The sequence below is a fragment of the Aethalodelphis obliquidens genome, unplaced genomic scaffold (assembly GCF_003676395.1).
Source record: "Aethalodelphis obliquidens isolate GAN/ISIS:26980383/991018 unplaced genomic scaffold, ASM367639v1 scaffold21, whole genome shotgun sequence".
Taxonomy (NCBI): domain Eukaryota; kingdom Metazoa; phylum Chordata; class Mammalia; order Artiodactyla; family Delphinidae; genus Aethalodelphis; species Aethalodelphis obliquidens.
In genome coordinates, this window is record NW_020837965.1 from 17,946,333 (window position 1) to 17,968,927 (window position 22,595).

The window sequence follows — 22,595 nt, forward strand, 5'->3', positions numbered from 1 at the left end:
CGGAGTGTCCCCGGCCACACTCCCAGCCTTCTCTAGCCCTTTACTCACTCCTCTTAAGGGTGGAGGGCAGGACTTACTCAACCGAAGATCCGTGAGACGTGCACAAGACCTGGGAACGCAGTCATGCCCACCCTGGACCCCAGGAGTGATGGAAAAGGGAAATAAAATTCTCAGCAAGGGAGAGATTGGGAGAAACTTTTTATATGACATTCAGGATAAATACTCCCCTCTTTTTTTTTTGTGGTACGCGGGCCTCTCACTGCTGTGGCCTCTCCCGTTGCGGAGCACAGGCTCCCGACGCGCAGGCTCAGCGGCCATGGCTCACGGGCCCAGCCGCTCCGCAGCATGTGGGATCTTCCCGGACCGGGGCACGAACCCATGTCCCCTGCATCGGCAGGCGGACTCTCAACCACTGCGCCACCAGGGAAGCCCTCCCCTCTTTAATTCCTTAGAGTCACAAGCTCCCTGGACACATTGTTCCAAAATCCAACGGCTCTTGAGCACCTCAAGAACCCAGACACTGTCGCCTGTTCTTTATTTTTCATGACAGCTGGCCACACAGGTCACCATAATCAACTGTCCCATCATCTGCCTTTGACAGGGACATCAATGGGGCCTTGAAACAAGGGCTGCCTCATACAGACAGGGTGACACTTTAGGAACCAGCTGTGTCCACCTGCTTCAGAAAACCCAAGGTACCACAAACAAATGCCATGGCAGCCACGGCCCTGAGCAGAGGCCGGCTCTGCCTCAGCCCCCTCCCCTGAGAATGAGGTGGAGTCTCAGAAGCTCTTCTGATGCTGAGATTTCCTCAGTTCTAGGGAATCTGAACTGTAAAATATGATCAATAACCCAGACGCTGGTCAGTGAAAGGACATGGAGGCCTAAGGGTTAGCCCAGGTACCCAGTTTCCTTCCCCAGAGGCTACTGGACCCGATTTCTCATGTGTCCCTTGAGACAGCAGGTCTGTTGTATTTATATATATTCCAAGTGAGAACACCATTTATGGACTGCACGTTTGTGTGCCTCCCAAACTCATACGTCAGAATCCTAACCCCCGAAGTGACAGTGTTAAAAGTTGAGGCCTCTGAGAGGTGATTAGGTCATGAGGGTGGAGCCCTCATGAACGGGATTAGTGCCCTTATAAAAGAAACTGTAGAAAGATCTGTCGCCCCTTCTGCCATGTGAAGGCAGAGCAAGAAGGCACCGTCTATGAACCAGGAAAGGGGCTCTCACCAAACACCAAATCTACCAGCAACTTGATCTTGGACTTCCAGCCTCTGGAACTGTGAGAATTAAATTTCTGTTGTTTATAAACCACCCAGTCTATTCCACTGGAGTAGCCAGAACAGACTAAGATAGCATCCTATACATACACCAGGGATGCTGTCAGATATAATATATATTTCACTTAATATATTTTGGCAATGCTTTCACGTCAGTATGAACAGAGCTGCCTTTTTAAAAAAATTGCTGAATGGAGTGCCAAGGTATGGATATGCCACGATTTATCTAGCCAGCTCAGAAGAGGATGTTTTTCAAGTGCAGGACCTCAACTCTTTGTCATTTGCTGCCAAAATTAATTTGGTAGCCAAACCTGAGCTGTGGGGAAGTGGGTTTCTTTATGGTTGTGATTGTCTCATTCAGTGTGAATATCCACACGTTTCACTGCAGGAATACTATTGGGTGCTGGACTGCCTGGAGGTGTGACTTAATCCGTTGATATATGATATGTATTGATATATGACACCGCTTTTGTAGAATCTGAAGCGTTCTGAGTTCCAAAACACAGCCAGTCCCAAGTTTCAGATAAGGGATGTGGAGCCTTTCCAGTACTTCTGTTAGACAGAGACGGTAAACCAGGTGCCATGGGCTCCTGGGGCCTTGCCTCCTGTCCCAAATTCACCCGGAGGCCAACTCAGCATCTCCCGCCCCCAGCCCCCGGGGCCAACCCACAGGCAGTAATGAGGAATGAGCATTTACCGAAGATTCCCTAGAGGAGCACGAAGGGATCACCAAGCTTCGCAAAGAACAAACACTCACTACAGTCCCTCCAGGCCCCCCCCCGCCCCCGCCCCCCTGAAGTCCTTCCAGCCTCCTTCTCTCTACTTTTCTCCCCTCCCAACCCCACACTGCCTCAAACTGCCCTCGTCACCTGGAGGACGCCACTCTGAGCCTTAGCTCTCACTTCCATTCCACAGCACTGCGAGGTGCTGATTTTTAAGAGAACACCGAAATCAGGAGTTTTAAAATGTGAACTATCTTTGAGGGTTGCATATTGTTTCTTTCTCTTTTTAAACACTGGGTGTGGCCCGTGCGGCCACAGGCCCATCAGTGTGGTATCTGATATGGCTGCCTTTCCCATCCTTCTGGGGGGCAGTGACCCAGGTGATGGCCTCAGTAATGGATCAGCTGTAAAGATATATTCCTCTGGGAATAAAGGAAGGCAAGGAAGCTGTCATCTTGCAAAACAGAGAGAAAGTGAATGCAGCATTCTTAGGTCCTGGAGCTGCAGGCGGCCTCTCCCATACCTGTCTCTCTCTCCATTCGCTCCCCAGAAGATGTATCCAGTCCCAGGGCTTCAAACACCAGCCAGGTGCCAGCCACTCCCATATTTACCGTTTAGACCCAGCCTCTTCCCTGAGCTCCTGACTCAGCATCTCCACTTAGGTGGTCCACAGACCAGCTTAGACTGTCTGTGTCCCAAACCCAACTCTTCACTTTTCACCCCTCAACCCCCCTCCTCCAATCATCCATTCACCCAGCTGCTCAATTCAGAAACTGGGGGGTCTTTCCTGACACCCCCCTCCCCTCACCGTTCCCTCCTTTCAATGCAACAAAAGTCTCGTCATTTCTTCCTTCGAATTTGGCCTCCCGTCCCTTCCGCCCTCACCTGCCCTCTTGACAGCAGCCTCCTAACTGGTCTCTCCCTTCCCCCATCCATCCTCCACACAGCTGCCGGAATCTTCCTTGTAAACTGTAAATCAGATGCCTAACTTTCCTCCCCGTTTTGGCCACGCGGGTTCAAACCCTTATAGGGAAGAATCTAGAAACTTTCCGGGCAGTGACAGAACTGCCTGAGCCAGCACAGAGTGGGCTAACTTCCAAGGGGAGGATGGATAAGTTGTGGGATGTGCTTTTAAAAAAAAATAAAAAGCAAGAAAGGAATTAGCGGTATTACTAACGGCTGCACCTCGGAGACAGAGCACTTAATAAACAGCCTCCAGCACGCCCCCCCTCCTATAGTCTCTCCCGGAATGAGGAGCAGTAAACGTCAGAGCCGGTAATCCCACGGGGCTTTAAGGGGCCTGCAGAAAGCATCTTAGGGTTGAGAAAGGAGATAAACTGCTTTGCTGGTTATAAGGTCCACAATGTTCTCAGAGATGAGACAAAAATCTTTTGTGTATTTCTCCCTGTAGAGGAAGGTAGGGTTCTGGCCTGGGGGTGGGGCCTGAGGGAGGGGGCTTTGCACTGCAGATCAGCTGTGGCTAAGGGCTGGGGTGACTCATCCCCTTCCGTGTGCACCCCTCCAGCTCCCCAAGTCTCTGAGGTGAGCTGGGTACTTCAGGGCACCGGGCTTTGTCTTGGTGGGATCAGGAGACCAGTGGAAATGGGGGACAAAGGGAATGAGAGGAACAAAAAGTGGGGAAACACTTAAAAATCTCAAAGGTAGGAGGACAAAATTGGGTAGGTCTTTATAGCAAAGGATTCTGCCTGATTTGGGCCAAGAAACTGAGGGCATGTTGTGCAGCACCTAACCTGATGGAGATGCTCCTTGCTTCTGAGCGATGTAGGAGATGCTGCTGGGGTCCCCCATGGACCACTGGGGCAGACAGTGATTTGGAAGCATAAAAGGCTGCCCCCTTGCCTCACGGCTTCCTCGTTGGAGCCACTCACATCCTGAGCTCCCTGTGGGTTCCCCTGAAACCACACCCTTGATTGGCTCCTTCCGTTTCGGGTCCTGTTTCCCTCACTTCCCTCCTGAGGACCCTCCTTCAATGATGACACAGCTGAACCCAGCTCAGGCTCTGCCCCTAGGGCACCCGATATAAGACAAGATGACCAATGAAAGTCAAGAAAAACATGACGCCTATAAAGACACAGCCTAATACAAGTACCTGACCACGTAAGACCACGCGTCAAATTTCAATTTCATACATCAGCATTGACAGCATAGGGGAGAACAAAAGCCCTGGTAATGGATCACCAAGAGCCCTGTCCTCCAGCCAACCAGAATGCCGACAGGCGTGAACGGCATCCTGTCACGAGCAGGCCACGTAAAGCAGCTCTGTGGGGCGGACGTGGGAAAGAAGCAGACCCTTTCTCTGCCTTCCAGGGGACTGTGAGTTGCTGGGGTCATCGAAGACCTCTAGAGTCACTCAGCAACGTAAACACAAGCTCTCTAAGGACCTGGGCCAGGTCTTGCCTATTCTGCATCTCTCTGTTGTTCGCAAAGTGTTTCATAAATGGTTGATAAATGAATGTGGACTAGCCTCAAGCCATTATCCAAAGTGAAACAGAATCATCGAAAGAGACAGTAACTGTCTTCCAGGGTAGCGATGCGGGTCACTGAGTTTTCCAAAAATGGAAAGAGAGAACTCTCCTGGGGACACCGGGTTAGGACTTGAAGACTGGCTGCTTCAAAACAAGGCCTGGCGGCTAAGCAGTTTCTCAGCCGGATCCCTGTATCATGGGGAGGGCCTTTGTCGTGTAAATTGCCCCCTGCATGACATTTCTTATCCCTGGCCCCTGACCACCAAATGCCAGCAGCACTCACCGCCCCCCCAAACAAGAATTCCCCCACTTTTCTAAATGGACTCTAAGGGGCTGATTTACCCCTGACTGAGAACCACAGGTAGGATCAAAGTCAGCTCAAGGTGAGAGAGGGAAAGAGGGTGTCGGAGGGCAGGGCACTGCCTCTGTGTGTGTGTGTGTGTGTGTGTGTGTGTGTGTATGTGTGTTGGGTGGGGGAGATTCATCTGAACTTGGAGAAGTATGAACTTGAGTACGAGGGAAAGGGCTGGAGAGGGAGGTGAGGGGAAAGAGGAAAAGTACCTGTTTCACAGAATCAAAATACTCTTGAGTAGTCAAGGTATCTGTATTTCCAGCACAATCAGAGTTTGGAATCTCTTAAGCCCAGCAATTCTCCTGGCTGAGTAAGAAAGGAAGAAAAACAGCTCTTCCCCAGGCAGCCCAACAAGCCAGCTGGAGCAACCCATTCGTAATCCCAACTTCCAGGCCTAGAGGCGGGGAGGCCTTCCTGGAAGAGGAGTGACCAAGAAGAAGTACTTGCCGTCACCACCTCTCTGGATGTTGGCAGAGGCCCCAGTGCGAGCATCCCAGCATCCCAGACAGGCTGGTCCCAGACACCTTGAACCTTTACTGGGTTCTTTCTTTGGAGGCCAAAGGGCAAAGGGGAGCATGGGTGCCACTGTCAGGTCCTGTCCAATCTTTTTTTTTTTTTTTCTTTTTTTTTGCGGTACACGGGCCTCTCACTGCTGTGGCCTCTCCCGTTGCAGAGCACAGGCTCCGGACACGCAGGCTCAGAGGCCATGGCTCATGGGCCTAGCCGCTCCGCGGTATGTGGGATCTTCCCGGACCGGGGCACGAACCCGTGTCCCCTGCATCGGCAGGCGGACTCTCAACCACTGCGCCACCAGGGAAGCCCCCTGTCCAATCTTGATAAACTGAAGGAAGGCCCACGCTGCAGGACTAACAGATACCATCCGCATTTGCAACCTAACCATATTTAGAGAGAGGAATGGGATGGAGAGCCAGCATAAATCAAGTCCCCATACACTGGGCTGTAAAGGGGAACAAAACAAGGCCAACATCTTGGCACAATCTTAGAAAGAGACACACAAATGTGCAGTGGACTCGGCCTCCTTCCTGTCTCTGTGAGATTAATAGTCTTCAAACACCACCTGGTCGGCTTAACTCAGCTGCTCAAAAGCTTTAGCTCTTCTCGAATCACATCCAGACTCCTCAGCCGGTCCATCCCGAGACAGCACCCACTCTCATCACCCTGCCCCGGTATCCCATGCTCCCAACAAGTGGGACCACGCTCAGGTTCCCAAAAGGCCTTGGGACTCCTGACTCCCCACATTTCTCATGCTGTTTCTTTCCCCAGGAGCACCTTTTCCATCAACCCTCACACCCCTCCCCACGTCTGCTCTTCAAAATCCTAACTGCTCTCAATTCCATGCCACCTCCTCCAAGCAGTCATCCTTGATGGTTCAGAGCTCCCGCTTCTGGGCTCAGCAGCACTTCGTATCCATTGTACTCTGCGCTGGATGACAGCTTCTAATCCCCCCTCCCATGGCTGGTGAGGTCCTCCAGGGCAGGGAACAGTTCTTACTTATCTCTATGTTGCTCACCCTAGCACCAGTAAGTGCATAGGAGGTGTTCCATACAAATGAGCTGAGTGAATCAGCATCCCTGCTCAGCAGATGGTACCAGGGCCACCAAACTGTTGGCAGACACTGGTTGGCATCAACTTCTCGTCCTTGTATCTCCTTCTTAGACTCTCTCCTTTTCCTCTTCATCCTTCTCCACCCAATCCTGCTGGCTCTCTCCAAACTGTGTCTGGGATCTGTCTGTCCACCTCTCCTTCCCCTTGGCCACTGCCCCAGTCCAGGACTCCATCTCCCATCACCTGGACAACAGCGATAGCTTCCTGGCTGGTCTTCCTTATAACTCTCTTTCCCCTCCAGCCCATTCTCCACTCGGCCACCAATGATTGTCTTCAAAAGTAAATCTGTTAGTGCCACCTTATTGGTCCAAACTTCTTTAGTGGTTTTCCATGGCACTTTGGGAAAAATCCAGCTCTGTAGTATGTAAAGTATGGTTTTCAAGGCCCTGCGTGATTTGGTACTAACCTCTCTAACATCGTTTTAAACCACTTTCCCCCTTGATCACCACACCCAGCACAACAGTTGTTCCCACCACAGGGCTTTTGTACATGCTATTCTCCCTGCCTGGAATGCTCTCCCCGGTCTTCACAAGGCTAGTTCCTTCTCCTTCAAATATCAGACAGCTCGGAGAGACCTATCCTGGCCACTCTGTCCAAGGTAGGGCCCTCTCTGTAGCCTCTGTTTCTGCCATGTAATCACCACTATATCCTCACATCCCCAGCTCCTGCCACAGCATCCACCCCAGAGCAGGAGTTCAGCAGATGTTTGAACACCTGCAACAATCTCCCACTGGGCATCCGGACTCTAGTTTCATTTGGTTCTTGACCAAAAAGTTAGAAGGGTTTTGGGTTGTGAGCTTTTTTATAATCTTTTTTTTTTTTTTTTTCTTGCGGTACGCGGGCCTCTCACTGTTGTGGACTCTCCCGTTGCGGAGCACAGGCTCCGGACGCGCAGGCTCAGTGGCCACAGCTCACGGGCCCAGCCGCTCCACGGCATGTGGGATCCTCACGGACTGGGGCACGAACCCGCGTCCCCTGCATCGGCAGGCGGACTCTCAACCACTGCGCCACCAGGGAAGCCCCAGGTTGTGAGCTTTTCCATAGCAGAAACCAAGGGTGGCTTCTTGATGGAGGTTTCTCAAAAAACTAAAAATAGAGCTACCATGTGACCCAGCAATTCCACTCCTGAGCTACCATGTGACCCAGCAATTCCACTCCTGAGCTACCATGTGACCCAGCAATTCCACTCCTGAGTATATACCTGAAAAAAACAAAAACACTAATTCTAAAAGATGCATGAACCCCAGTGTTCATCACATGTACCCCAATTATTTACAACTGCCAAGATATGGAAGCAACCTAAGTGTCCACCAACAGATGAATGGATGAAGAAGATGTGGTATATATACACAATGGAATACTACTCAGCCACATAAAAAATGCAATTTTATGATCAAGGGATCAATCCAAGAAGAAGATATAACAATCGTAAGTATATATGCACCCAACATAGGAGCACCTCAATATGTAAGGCAAGTGTTAACAAACATAAAAGGAGAAATTGACAGTAACACAATAATAGTGAAGGACTTTAACACCCCACTTACATCAATGGACAGATCATCCAGACAGAAAATCAATAAGGAAACACAGGCCTTAAATGATACATTAGACCAGATGGACTTAATTGATATTTACAGAGCATTCCATCTGAAAGCAGCAGAATACACTGTCTTTTCAAGTGCACATGGAACATTCTCCAGGATAGATCCCATGCTGGGCCACAAAGCAAGCTTCAGTAAATTTAAGAAAATTGAAATCATATCAAGTATCTTTTTCGACCGCAACGCTACAAGATTAGAAATTAACTACATGAAAAAAAATGCAAAACCTACAAACACATGGAGGTTAAACAATATGCTACTAAACAATCAATGGATCACTGAAGAAATCAAAGGGGAAATCAAAACATACCCAGAGACAAATGAAAACAAAAGCACAATGATCCAAAACCTATGGGGTGCAGCAAAAGCAGTTCTAAGAGGGAAGTTTATAGCAATACAAGCTTACCTCAGGAAACAAGAAAAATCTCAAATAAACAACCTAATATTACATCTAAAGCAACTAGAGAAAGAAGAACAAAGAGTGAAATGTTGCCATTTGCAGCAACATGGGTGGACTTGGAGGGCATTACACTAAGTGAAATAAGTCAGATAGAGAAAGACAAATACTATATGATATCACTTATATGTGGAATCTAAAAAATATGACAAACTAGTGAATGTAACAAAAGAGAAGCAGACTCACAGATATAGAGAACAAACTAGTGGTTACCAGTGGGGGGAAGGGGCAATACAGGAGTAGGGGATTAAGAGGAAAAACTGTTATGTATAAAATAAGCTACAGGGACTTCCCTGGTGGCACAGTGGTTAAGAATCCGCCTGTCAATGCAGGGGACACGGGTTCGAGCCCTGGTCTGGGAAGATCCCACATGCCATGGAACAACTAAGCCCAAGCACCACAACTACTGAGCCTGTGCTCTAGAGCCCGCAAGCCACAACTACTGAAGCCCATGCACCTAGAGCCCGTGCTCTGCAACAAGAGAAACCACTGCAATGAGAAGCCTGCGCACTGCAAGGAAGAGTAGCCCCCGCTCGCTGCAACTAGAGAAAGCCCGCGCACAAAGACCCTACACAGCCATAAATTAAAGAAAAAACAAAAAACAAAAAACCTACAAAGATATACTGTGCAACACAGGGAATACAGCCAATATTTTTAAATAACTACAAATGGAGTATAACCTTTAAAAATTGTGAATCACTATATTGTACACCTGTAACATATAATATTGTACATCAACTAGACTTCAGTAAAAAAAGAAAAAAAAAGAGTGGCTTCTTGCTCCTGAGTATATTTAAACTCAACTGTTAGTTTCATTTGTCAGCATTGATTCACTTCAGAGAAACTATCACCATGTTTCTTACAGAGTTCAACTCTTTTCCTGTACCCACGGAAATGACCTCCATGATGGTTCCTCCACAATAGGCCTCTGCTCTGGGCTAGACCTGGGTGCCAGGATTGAGACCCAAGAGGTGACTTTGGGAATGCCAGTCCCAGGGCCCTGGAGATACAGGTGGGGCAGATCTGGGCTGCATAGCCAATCACAGTGCCATGAAAGTGATGAAGGACTCAGGCGTCACACCCGGAAGCACTGGGTGGTAGGCATTCATCCCCCACCTGGCAGATGCAGAAATCATTTCCCTCTTTTAATTACACCAGTACCAGGCCACTTACAAAGCCCTTCATCAGAGCCTTGTTCGAATCCGAGTGCTCATTGAGGGGCTCGCTGGGACCTGAAATCAGATGGTTCTGTCCTGGTTCCAGGACAGCCCTGGTCCCAGCATCTCTGGGGCAGACCCCATTGGAGCTGCTCGCCTTGTAGCAACTGCAGTGTCCGGCCACCCCTCGCTGCTTTCTTCCCATAGCACTTACATTTCTAGCACACTCTACAGCCTAAAGGTTCATCAAGTTTATTGTTCTCTGCTCTCTCTCCCCTGCCAGAGTAGCAGCTCTGCATTGACTTTGTTCCACGGTGTAGCCCAAGCTCTTGGAACGTAGAAATGCTCAAGAAATGTTTGAATGAATATAGGTCTCCCGGTCTTGCCATCGCCTCCCCCAGCCTCAGCTCCTAGCATCCCGGGGACTCTGCTTCTGAACCCTGATCAGCACACCCACCTGTGACAACGCAGACCAGATCTTCCACTGGGGGCCCCTGGTTGCTCCCAGCCACGTCCACACTAGCTCCCCTACCTTGCTCATGCCCTTTCCCACTCAGCTCGTCTTCCTGAGGCCAATCGTACCTCTCCCCACCTTGCAGGTATGCAGAGTGGGCTCGCCTCCTCCCTGAAGCCTCCCTGGATTGGACTAACTTTATCACCACCTGACTTCCAGTGGTCCCTAAGTGGGAGCACGCATTTGTTTCAGTTCTTAAGCTTCTTCCTCCTTCATTCTTCTCCACTCTAGAGGAGAAGATAAGTGGATACAGGAAGGTGGATACCAGCGCCTGGTTACGAATCCCGTGAGCCCTCCCAGCGCTCGACTCCTTGCCTGTTGCCCTCTCCTGGTTTTCCTCCTTCCCCTCTGGCTGCCCTTTCTCGGGCTCCTCTTTCCCGGAACCCTAGGCTCTGTCCTCCCCCTGCTCTCCCCAGGTGATTGACCTCCAGTGGCTTGGGCCCCAAGGCCGTTGCTGCTCCCACCCCATCCTTAGGGCCAGCTCAGCCCTCTGCCCTCAACTCCAGACCCACCAGCCAACCATCTCCCCCGCTGTCCTGTGCCACCTCCAATGCCTCGTGACAAAGCCTGGAACTCCTGAGGCCATCCCTCTCCCTCGTGTCCTGTCTCCAGGACAGAGTCTTCCTTCTCCCTCACCCTGGACAGCAGCTGGTCACTGAGTCCTGAAATTTCTCGTGCTTCATAGCTGCTGCCTGTCCCAGGCCACCATCTCCTCCCCACCCTCTGCTTTCAACTTCCTTCTACTTTGACCCCAGCCAGGGCTGAGTAAAGGCAGCTTAGGTGGCAGCTCTCCAGTCGGACCCAGTCGGACCCTTCAGGGCTCGCACCGCCCGGGGAGTGAGTCTGAGACTCCCGCACACTGTCAGGCTTTGCCACGCCTCCACTCCTCTCTCACCATGCCTCCCATCACCGTGGCTTCCCATCCTTTGCCCCTGCCGTTCTCTGTGCTGTGAGCACGCCCAGCCCTCACCTGGAGAATCATCCCCGCTCAGCTCAGCCAGTGCCTCCTGTAGGACACCTGCTCTAGGTCACACCCTCTCCTCTCAGGGGCCCGACGGCCTGCGGACACTTGGTGCTCCGTTTAGCCTACAGTTCCTGTGTGTTCTGCCTTTCCTGGCTGTCCACAGGCATCCCAAACTCCACATGAGAGAAAGCAGAGCCCGGATCGTCCCCCACTGAAGCTTCCCTGGGTTCGCCCAGTCTTACCCACTGTGTCCTCCTCAGTCTGTGGCCTCAGCAGAGCTCTCCATATGTTTGTTGAATGAGTAAATGTCTGTGAGTGATTTGCTGCTCTTTAAATATATGAATTAGGTATCCTTATGAAAGGAGAGCACTCGCTCGAATGCTGGCGTGCTTTCTCGGGTGCTAAAGAGGGGTGTGGGCTCCTAGCTAGGAGATGTGGGTCCATCTGGGTCTGACGGGGGCAAGGTCACCTGTGGCAATGACAGTGGAGCTACTGAGGACCAACTTGTACCAGGTGCTGCCGGTGCCCTTCCTGGGCTCGCCGGCTAGGCTTCCAACTGCCAGGGCTGCAGCTCTGCCTGGGTAAGTCGACACCCCACCCTCCATCGAGCCCTAAATAAGACATGGCCCCAAATGCTCCTTGACAAATGGCAGACGCTTAAAAACATGTCAGTCCCCTCTCTACCCCCCTGCCCTGGACAGTTTCTCTTCTGTCTTCCTCATTTAGTCACACATGCATTCATATATTCAAACACTCAGTGTGCGCTTTCCATGTCAAGCTCTGAGCTGTCTCTGGGGACAAAGACGAAACAACAGTCCCCGACCTCAGGGGCTGGATCAGAAACTAAACGGGCCAGGCTGGCCGCTTTGACCCGGACGTAAGAGGGACATTCTAGATGACTTCCGTAATAATACGAGATAGCTAAGTCTGGCAGGGCGATCACCCCGTGCTGGCACTGTTCTTAGCACCGTCACCTTCAAACTCATGTGACCCTCTCAACAGCCCTATGAGGAAAACGAGGTCCACGTGAGGCCAGAGTCAGAGGGCGTCAGAACCAGCCTTCCATCCCGATGCGACAGGCGGGGCCCTTTAGCCAGGATCATGCCCCCCACCCAGCAGACTCCCCTTCCATTATGGGGGCCGCACCCTCCCTGCCCTGTTTGGCCCCAATTCTGGGGTCATCACAGCGCCCGTAGCCGTACCAGGAGGTCACGCACGTGCAAGCCTCACCGGTCTTTTGGGCCCTCACGTCTTCCTCCTTCTGGTACAGACCCCTTCTTGCCTCTGGCCTCCGGTTCCAGCCGAGGGTCTCAACCTTGATTCATGCAAGAAGCATCTCCACTGAGGGCGGGCCCGGGCATCAGTCGTGTCTAAAGCTCCCGGGGGATGCCGATATGCAGCAGGGCTCAGGCATCCGGCCAGAGGCAGGCTACCTGAGGGCAGGGCTGTGCACGGCTCACCTCTGCAGCCCCAAGACCTGCCAGGGCACAACCTCTTGGCAAACATTTGTTCAAATCAACGAGTATAGGTTTGTTAAGAAATTAAAGTCCACGTCAATTTGTAATCTTTTATTTGCTGGGTATGAGCAAATACATGGAAGACAAACGATTCCATGTACTGAAAGATATTACGGATATCAGACACTCGAGTTCGGGCACAAGAAAATCACGCTACCATACACGTGATGCTCAGTGTCGAGGGGAACTCAGGGCAGAGCCAGCCAGGCCTTTTTAGGGATGGGAGAGCTGAGACTGGATTGGATAAGAGATTTGCTCAAGCTAGGATTCTATTGACAAGAGCCCATTTATGGGAGTGGGAACGTAGCGGGTGCTGGGCTAGGCCCACATATTATTCATGCTCCCCAAGTACCTTCTGAGGACGGCATCCTGAACCCCCTCCGGCAGATGAGGAAACGGAAGCTCAGAGAGGTTGAGTGACCAGCACACAGTTGGTAAGAGACAGAGCCAGGCCCAGCCACCAGATCCTACTACTCACAGACCAGACAAGTGGCTCAAAGATGACAGCACAGAAACCCCTCCTCCCGCAAATGATGAACATCCAATACCCCAAGGTCCAGATCAACGGCAGCAGTGAAGACCAGCTTGGCACCAACATGGCCCGTGAAACAAGAAGCGACCCAAGTGGCACAGCCTGTGTTGGATATCCAAAGTCCCGTGTCACATGCTCGCCTCTTCCCGGCAGCACCCGGGTCTGAGTCATTATCCCGCTGCTGAGATCACAAACGTCCAAGGGGACCAAGGAGGGGGAGCTTGTGAGTGATGTCCTGAGGCTTCCCCCCTTCTTCATTCCACAGGACCTAACAGCATCCTTGCTGCCCTCGTTCCCTACAAGCGCAGCCATCACCTCACCTCCAAAACCATCTTAAATCAGACCAGGCCTTGACGCTGCTGCCTCTCCCCTCCCCCCATCCAGGCCACCTCACAGGCTTCCCCATCACCACCTGGACCGAAGGGACACCCTCCGTGCTGGGAGCCGGGCTCTGTAAAGTATAAATGAGGCCACACCACAGCCCTGCTCAAAACCCTCTCGAAGCTTCTGCTTACACTCAAGATAAAACCCCAACCCCTTCCCTGGCCTCCCAGGCCCTCCCCCTGGGCCTCGCCTCAGCCAGCAGCCACAATGGCCCCTCACACACCCCGAGCACACGAGGAACTCGCACTGCTGTTCCCTCTGCTGGGAACGCTCTTCCCCCACGTCTTCCTTGCGCACACCTTCCCTTCAATCGGGTCTCAGCTGAAATGTCATCTCCTGTCCCCAGACCACACAATCTAAGTGACCGCCCAGTCACCCCCTATCAGATCTTGTGATTTTAATTACCTTTGTAGGATACGCTATCTTCTATTTTTCTGGCGATAGTTTTGGTTTATTTTCTGTCCCCCACACAGGGACCCTTCCATCCTGTTCACCACTGCACTCCCAGAACCTTGTACAGTGCCTGGCACAGTGCCCAGAACCTTGCACAGTGCCTGGCATACAGTAGAGCATAAGAATCTTTGCAAAAGAAACAAATTAGTAGCTACTGAGGACCTGTGATGCGCCAGGCATATGCTAACAAGCTGGGCTGTAAGTGGACACGGCGGACACACGCGATTCTTTGTATCGAGCAAAAAGCCCAGGCATTAGTCAAATGATTAATTAGATATAAAGAGTAGGATGATTGCTATAAAGGAAAAGAAAAAGTTCAAAGAGTGTGTGTATGTATGTGCGTGGTTTTAAAACGTACACAAATTCCCTGACACTCCTCTACCATGAGGTGGAATCGAATTCCCTGAACCTAGAAGCTGAGCAGCCTTGGTTACTCAAGTCCAAGGAACAGAATGCAGTGGAAATGATGCCGCATGATTTCCTCGGTTACATCATCAAAGGCGTACAGCTTCTACCTGCTTCTCAAGCTTGGAACCCTGCCACCATGCTGTAAGGAAGCCCAGGCCACGTGGAGAAACAAGACCAGCTGGGGACCCCTCCAGGAGCCATCGTCAGCCACCAGGCACGAGAAAGGGAGCCTTCGACACGGCTCCAGCTCCAGCCAGCTGGTTACAATTGCATGGAGACCCCGAGCAAGACCCTCCTGGCGGAGCCCCGTCACCCCCCATAACTGCTGAGAGGAAAGGACAGTACGCTTGGGGTGTTTTTTTAACCACTAACTTTTGGCGCAACTGACCCCATAGCCATCGAGACCCAGAACAGGCAACGGAGCGACCTCTGTAGAAGTCAGCGAAGGTTTTCCTGGAGGATATTTGAGCTGAGATCTGCCTGAGTTGAGGTTAACTACTTTGAGGGGATGCCTGGCAGACACGAGGACTAGTATGTACAAGAGGCTCCGAGACAGGAAGGAGCGAGGCCCATTCAAGGAGAGGAAAGGGGACCCCTGAAGCGGACTCTCAGGGATGGAGGAGGAGAGTTAGGCAGAGGACTCGGCAGGAAGTAATCTGGTGACCTGGAAGTACTTCCCCTCCTTACCAGCTGGGCCGCCGAGAACAAGTAAGTCACCCTCTCTGAGTCCCAGGCTCCTAAGGGAAATCGGGGCTGATACGACCTCCTACAAAGGAGTACGTGAGGATTAAAGGAGAAGAGAAGCACAGACCTTCCACCTCAGTACCGGGGGCTGAGTACCAGTTCCTCCTAGTGTTCTGGCTGAGTAAAAAAAGCATTCTAGAACTTCCACAGTCCCACTTGCTTCTCTCTGTTAAAACGTGGCCCTTGGCACATAGGAAGGGAACCAGGTGGCCCCATTCCTAGCTCCACCACTGCTGTGTGACCTTTGCGGAGTCAACCTCTCTTCGGGTTTTTCTAAGAATAAAATGAAGGCGAAAAATCAAATCTACCTCAGTGCTTTGAGCTCCTTAAAGACAGGCGCTATGGGAATGCAGGCTCACGCCTCTGTTCTGCCACAGCTATTTTTGGCCCCATCAGCCTCAGAAGCAGGTCTCGTGGAGGGGGTGTACATGCTCTTCCTTGAGGGCTGGTACACGGCTCCTTCCTCGGCCGCAGCGTCTGAGTCACATGCGGGGACGAGTGGGGCATCACTGACATTTACAAAGTCGGCCCAGTCCTGAGCCCTGGCAGCTGCCGTGGGCTTTTTGGTCGGGTCCTCGAGCACGTCTATTCCTTTGCTTTGCCAGGGTTCACCCCTGCCCATGCCTTCCAGAAATACTTTCACCCAGGGACTCTGGGGCTGACCCTGGGGATCACAAGCCTGGTGACAGCTGCCCCTACTGGGGCAGGAGTGGTACTCTCAGTAAACCTTTTCTTTCCTGTTGAATACCTAGGGGCATCTACACATCCTTAAAGCACTCATTTCCTCCCTGCGTTTCTAATCAGATGTTCCTTTCTCAGCAGCGAGGTGCCGGAACCACGTTTAAACAACTCCCAACCTGAACGTCAGTGACCTATTATTATAATTATTACTACTACTGTTATCATTAGTATTACTTATTAGCTGCCATTCAGTGAGTGTCACTTGGGTTCCAGGCTCTGCGCTGTGTTAACTTCATGGCATGGAATACTCACAACCGCCCAGCCCACATGCAGTGGATATTGTCATTAGCCCCACTTTACAGATGTGGAAATTGAGGTCCCAAGCTGTTAAGGACACATTGCCCAAATCACTTAGCTCATAAACAAGGGTGGACCCCAGATCTAGAGGGCAGGACAGCCAGGCTGAGCCACTGTGCTGTAATACCACTTTTAAGCATGTAGTTTCTGCCAAGTACAGGCTGTATAATTTCCAGTCTTCACTGCAATCCCTCCTGAGGTTAAGTACGATTAGCTCCATTTTACAGATGAGGAAACTGAGGCTGAGAGGGATGAGATGTGCCGAGGGTCGCAGAGCTCGGAGTGGAAGAGCTGCACGTAACTCCAAAGCCCCTTGACTTGACTGCCGTTCTCTAGGACACTGGTTCTCAAAGGGTGTGCCCTGGCCGGCCAGTGCATCAGTGTCACCTGATATATTAGAAATGCAAATCCTCTGGCCCACCCCAGACCGACTGAATCAGGAATTCTGGGGATGGGATTCAGCAACCTGTGTTTGGACAAGCCCTCCAGGGGATTCGGACCACACCTGCATTTGAGAATCACCCAGTCTAGTGCCTCCCACTGTTTGCAAAAGTTTACAAAGTGCAGCTGCCCTAGGCAGTCGCCACCTAAAGTGTGAAGGACGTGGGCAGAGCTTGGGAAACAAAGGGCAGAAACTGGAGATGCTGGTCAAGAATCTTCCACATCACAAGAACCCCTTCCAAGTTCCTTCTCGGTGGCAAGTAGGACTCAGGGCAAGGCTGTCTCAACAGACGTCCCAGGGCGGCTGGGAGGGGCAGCCGAGCTGGGGACCCACAGACAAATGTGGGGCTGAGCTGCCCCCGTGATCAACACGTTCTAGAATGGAGCTGGAGGTGGGGGGTGAGGGGACAGTGCTCTTGAAAGTTTCACAGTAAAACAAAATAAAACGTAAGAAATAAATTGAAAGACCATGTTGCCACTGCCAGAAGGGTGGCCCAGCAGTAGGTGACCCACCATCCCAGTCTGCCCAGGACTACAGGGTTTCCCGGGAGGCAGGGCTTTCAGGGCTAAAACCAGGAGAGTCCCGGCCAACCCGGGATACGTTGGTAGCCCGGAGCAGCAGGGCAGCAGCAGGTGCTGTTTGGATGAAGAGGGAGGCCTGCGTGGCCACAGGGAGGATGCCCAACAATTCTGGCAAACGTTTCTGGCTCTTCCTTTTACAGGCGACTTTATAGGTCTGTGTGAGTAGGTACAGAGGTTTCCCTGTGTCCTCTTTCTCCCTCTATCCCCGACACATGTACCGACGCCCATACTCCTGCAGAAGGACATTCCTGCAGCAGGGCGCCTCCTGCCTGATCCTCGGGCTCCGAACTCCGGGCCTTTGCTTCAGCCTCTCCATGGACTGTCCGGCCCCCCTGTGCTCCTGCCTATCCGAGGTCTACTTGGAAATTCTCCCATGTTGTCCTGACCCTCCCTTCCTGCCCTTTTTGGAATTAAATATCTTTCCCCCAAAGCACCTCTTTTTTCCCTAAGCCTAACACTCAGAGGCTGCTCCCTGTCAGAATGATTTTCCCACAATGGGTAGCAGCAATGGATACCGTTTCCCACAATGGTTAGCAGCAATGGATACCGGTCCAGTTTTCAAAAGTGCTTGCCACTTCCATGAATCCTCCAGTCAACCCCATTGGTGGGTGAAAACCTCACACCTAAAACTCAGGCTTAAGTTTACCAGCCCTATTTCAACCCTTCTACACCATTGGTGGGAATGTAAATTGGTACAGCCACTATGGAGAAGTACGGAGATTCCTTAAAAAACTAAAAACAGACCTACCGTATGATCCTGCAATCCCACTCCTGGGCATATATCTGAAGAAAACCATAATTTGAAAAGATACATGCACCCCAATGTTCACTGCAGCACTATTTACAATAGCCAGGACATGGAAGCAACCTAAATGTCCATCAACAGATGAATGCATAAAGAAGATGTGGTACATATATACAATGGAATATTACTCGGCCATAAAAAAGAATGAAATAATGCCATGTGCAGCAACATGGATGGACCTGGAGATTATCATACTAAGTGAAGTAAGTCAGACAGAGAAAGACAAGTATCACATGGTATCACTTATATGTGGAATCTAAAAGAATGATGTAAATGAACTTATTTACAAACCGGAAATAGGCTCACAGACATAGAAAACAAACTTCTGGTTACCAAAGGGGAAAGGCTGGGGAGAAGGATAAATTGGGAGGTTGGGATTAACATATACACCCTACTATATATAAAATAGATAACCAACAAGGACCTACTGTATAGCACAGGGAACTCTACTCAATATTCTATAATAATGTATATGGGAAAAGAATCTGAAAAAGAATAGATATATGTATATGTATAACTAATTCACTTCGCTGTACACCTGAAACTAACACAACATTGTAAATCAACTATAGTCCAGTATAAAATAAAAATTAAAAAAAAAAGTTTATCAGCCCTCTTATCATCATGCAGAGGAAGTGGCAGGGCTGGCACATCAACCCAGGCTCAGGGTCTCAACCTCTCATGCCGTGTTCTCAGTCTTTTCATTACTCGGGCCCCGCCATTGAGAACAACTCTCTGTGGGCCTTCAGTGCACCCAACACAGGGCTGGACGCAGAGCAGACACTCGGCAAACGTTCACCAGGTAAATCAGAAGCCCTTGTGAGCGGCAGGGATGCAGGCACATCTGATGACCAAAGGAGCAAAGGCTGGCATGTGCCTGGAGCCAGTGTATCCAGAAAGATGGCAGGAAAGGACACTCCTAGACACACCCTCTGCAGATTACGGACCACCGCACCGTGAGCTCCCTGTGGGCAGGAGCTGCTCCTCTCTTGATCCTAGCTGACTTCCAAGCCCCTGCCAGCACCTGGGGAGCTCCGTGCACACCTGCTGAAGCCCCGTGCCCTCTGGGAGAGGCTAATTCCTCAGGGATTAAAGAATATGCAGAAGTTGTGGATGTGGCCATAGCTCTGTCTGACATTACCGGGCAGTACTCGTGTGTGGGGTTCTGGGCTGAGCTCAGTGAGGACCAAGACAGTGTACAAAATACATTCTCTGCCACTGGTCTAATCTGCCAGGAACCCCATGGCTGTGGGGTGCATCCACTGTCCTCCTGCCCAGTGTCCACGTCTTCATCCTTGGGTTACAACCCCTCTACCTGGATTTTCCTTTCAGAAGCCACCACCCTCTTAACCTCTATCCATAAGCCTCAACTGTCAACCGTGGTCACATGGCCCAGGCCTGACCAATCAGCACATTCCATCTCGTAGGCCATCATGATTGGTTCAAGGATGGACATGTGACTCAAGCTGGTCTAGTGAAAGTCAGCCCTGGGTCTTTAGTTGAATGATTGAGGAAGAGAAGCTCTCCTTGTAGGGAGATTACTAACTGTAAGGTTGATGGAATCCTGGAGCCTGGAGCCACAGAGACTGGGCCTGCCTGAGAGAAAAGGTGACCCGGGAGAAATCACAAGAGAGAGATGGACACAGAAACCCAGTACCGTCATCACATAAGACCTGCTGCTGGAATATTCCAATACATGAGCCAAAAAACGAACAGCTCTCTCTAGTTTTTGCATCACTTAAGCCACTTCAAGATGGGTTTCTGCTACTTGTAACTGAAAAAGTCCTACCATAGAATCAAACTACACCTGCTGTCCTCTAACCCAGAAGTGCTCTCAGGCCTCAAGCTCACAGGAGGCCTCCGTCCCCTCACACCTGGCACGGCCACCTGCCTCCCCTTCTCCACAGCCCCCCACCTGGCTTCAGGCCTTCATGGCTGTTCTGGGGCCTGAAGTATCTCAGTGGTCCCCTCTTTACCCCAGTCGGGTAGCTCACCCCAATCCACCCTCCACATGGTCAGGAAAGTTGACTCTGAAGCGGACGGTGTGGGATTGTGTCACTTCTTTGCTTAATACCTTCGTGGGCTCATCGCTGCCCAGAGTAGAGTTTCCTAAAGGATGGGGCGCGTGTCCCTGCAGGTAAGTGAGCTGGTATTGGATGACACGTGGACCTGGTGCTCAGACACACAGAAACATAGAACAAGAAACTTAGGCCCCTTTTGATTCTCTCACAAACCTTCTGATTTCTTTCTTGAGAAATATCTCCACACGGGGCTACTACAGCTCTGCCACCCGTCTACCTACCACCTGCTGCGCTGCCTTTTTAGCAGAAAGAAAGGAGGCCTCGAGCTCAGAACCTTTCACGACAGGCTAGAACTTTAAAACACCGGTTTGGGGCTTCCCTGGTGGCGCAGTGGTTGAGAGTCCGCCTGCCGATGCAGGGGACATGGGTTCGTGCCCCGGTTCGGGAAGATCCCACATGCCGCGGAGCGGCTGGGCCCGTGAGCCATGGCCTCTGAGCCTGCGCGTCCGGAGCCTGTGCTCCACAACGGGAGAGGCCACAGCAGTGAGAGGCCCGCGTACCGCAAAAAACAAAAAAAAACAAAAAAAAACACCGGTTTGTTTGCATTTGTTTTTATGTCACCTTCTACTTACGCAAGTGATTCTGGTTTTTCACTGATGGTAGTTATTAAAGTTTTCTTTGGAGATTAATTTGTATCAACACAAAAGTGAGTCTGTTTAAAGAAAAAAAAATAAGGCAAACAACAGGAGGTATTTGGATAGGGGAATGTTTGGCAAACAGCGATTCACAGGATGAAATGTGATCTACTCGGCCGGGCACACAAGGCACATCACAGTCTGAGGGGCTTGGACCTCCCATGAGAAGTCCCATAGCGTCACACCTCCAAGCCTTTGCTCTCGATGGTCCTTCTGCCTGGATGCCCTTTCCCCACCACCCGTTCAATGACCTAGAACAATTCCATTTATTATGAAGACCCAAGTCAATGTTACTGTGGCTGTAGTTTGGCCCAGCCACTCAAGGATTTCCAGTGCACCTGGAGAACAATTTCTGTGCTCTCTCAGGTCACTTTTTGTCGGTTGCTGACAGAAGGCCTTCCTTGAGGCCGAGAGATCCCGGAGACCAGAATGGTCTTTCAGGTCTGTGTCTGGCACAGATGCTCGGTTCGCACAAGATGAACTGAACAGACTCTAACTGGCGGACGTGGATCCATTTAGGTACAAACGCACCTGGAAGCAGCAGGGGCCTGGAGCTTGAATAGCAGAGGGAGAAGGAATTTCATGGAAGGGAAGGGAGTGAGGGGCCAGGGGCCTGAGGCGGGGCCCTACAGTACAGCCCAGGGATTCCTTCAGGAGAGAGAAGGAGGGTGAGCATCTTGGGATGGCAGGACCCTGCAGAGGCCGGGAGCACAGGGCCTGGTAGGCTGAGGTTCTTGACTTTAACTTGCACTTGAATCATCTCAGAACTTGCTAGGATGCCACTTCCTAAGTCCCACCCCAAAGGCTCTGACTCAGTGGGTTGAAGTGGCCCTGTGCAGCGTCACTTTAAAACGAATGCTTCAGGCGATGCTGAGGGCCACACTTTGAGAAGCACTGAGCCACGTGTGTCAGGGAAGAATGAAGACAGGTGGGGGCCTAGCAGACAAAGTGCAGAAACACATGGGAACTGCAAAAGATTCCACCAGAACACCGCATCCCTGCCTGCACACCGCAAGCTTGGAAACACGGCTTACCAGAGAATAAGCCTCGTCAAAGTTATTTAAAACATGCCCCAAATAACTCAACGGAGATGTGTTTAATGAGGTGGATTCACACATGAGCTTGGGCATTCTATAGGCCGCAACTTGAGTGATCAAACCCGAATACAGAATCTCTTGTTAGAGGCCTTATCAACTGGCAATTGTAAGCAGGGAACTTAACCCCTACGGGTCAGGACTGAAGCCATTTCTGGCTAAAGAAACCCTCCTTTGTTTGCAATCAGATTGTTCAGAGATGAAATCAAGGAAAACAAGTGACGGGGCGGGGGAGGGGATGCGCGGGTGTGTGTGTGTGTGTGTGTGTGTGTGTGTGTGTGTGTGCGTGTGTGTGTGTGTGTGTGTGTGTGTGTGTGTAGCAGAACTTGCTGCAAATAGCTGAACGGCACCCGTGTAACTTTGCTCTCAGAGCCTCCACCTCGGTTCTATACTAATTGCTCCCTTACACATGAATTAAAATCAAAAAATGAAACCATGCTCATGAGAGGGGTATTTCAGACCAGTGCCCATGGTTGCCCCCCTTCAAGGTCTGGCCTTCGGAACAATCCAGGCAGAGCCACTCATCAAATGGAGATTGACTTTTATCTGATTAACCAATGGAGAAACATCCTTCTCCATCTCACAGGAACATTCTGTGGGAAAGGCGTTCTGCAGACTGCAGGGAAAAGTTGGGTCTTGGCTTCCCTCCTGCTCGGCCAGTGGAAAATTACAAAGGAAGCAAGGCTGCCCTCTGCTTCCTGGCTTCCCGGGAA

General features: G+C 51.0%; 1 protein-coding gene across 3 annotated transcripts in view; it reads right to left on the reverse strand.

Moving 5' to 3' along the window:
- The window catches only part of PRIMA1 (proline rich membrane anchor 1), a 63,832-nt gene that overhangs the window by 33,002 nt on the left and 8,235 nt on the right, over window positions 1-22,595 (reverse strand). The window lies entirely within an intron of this gene.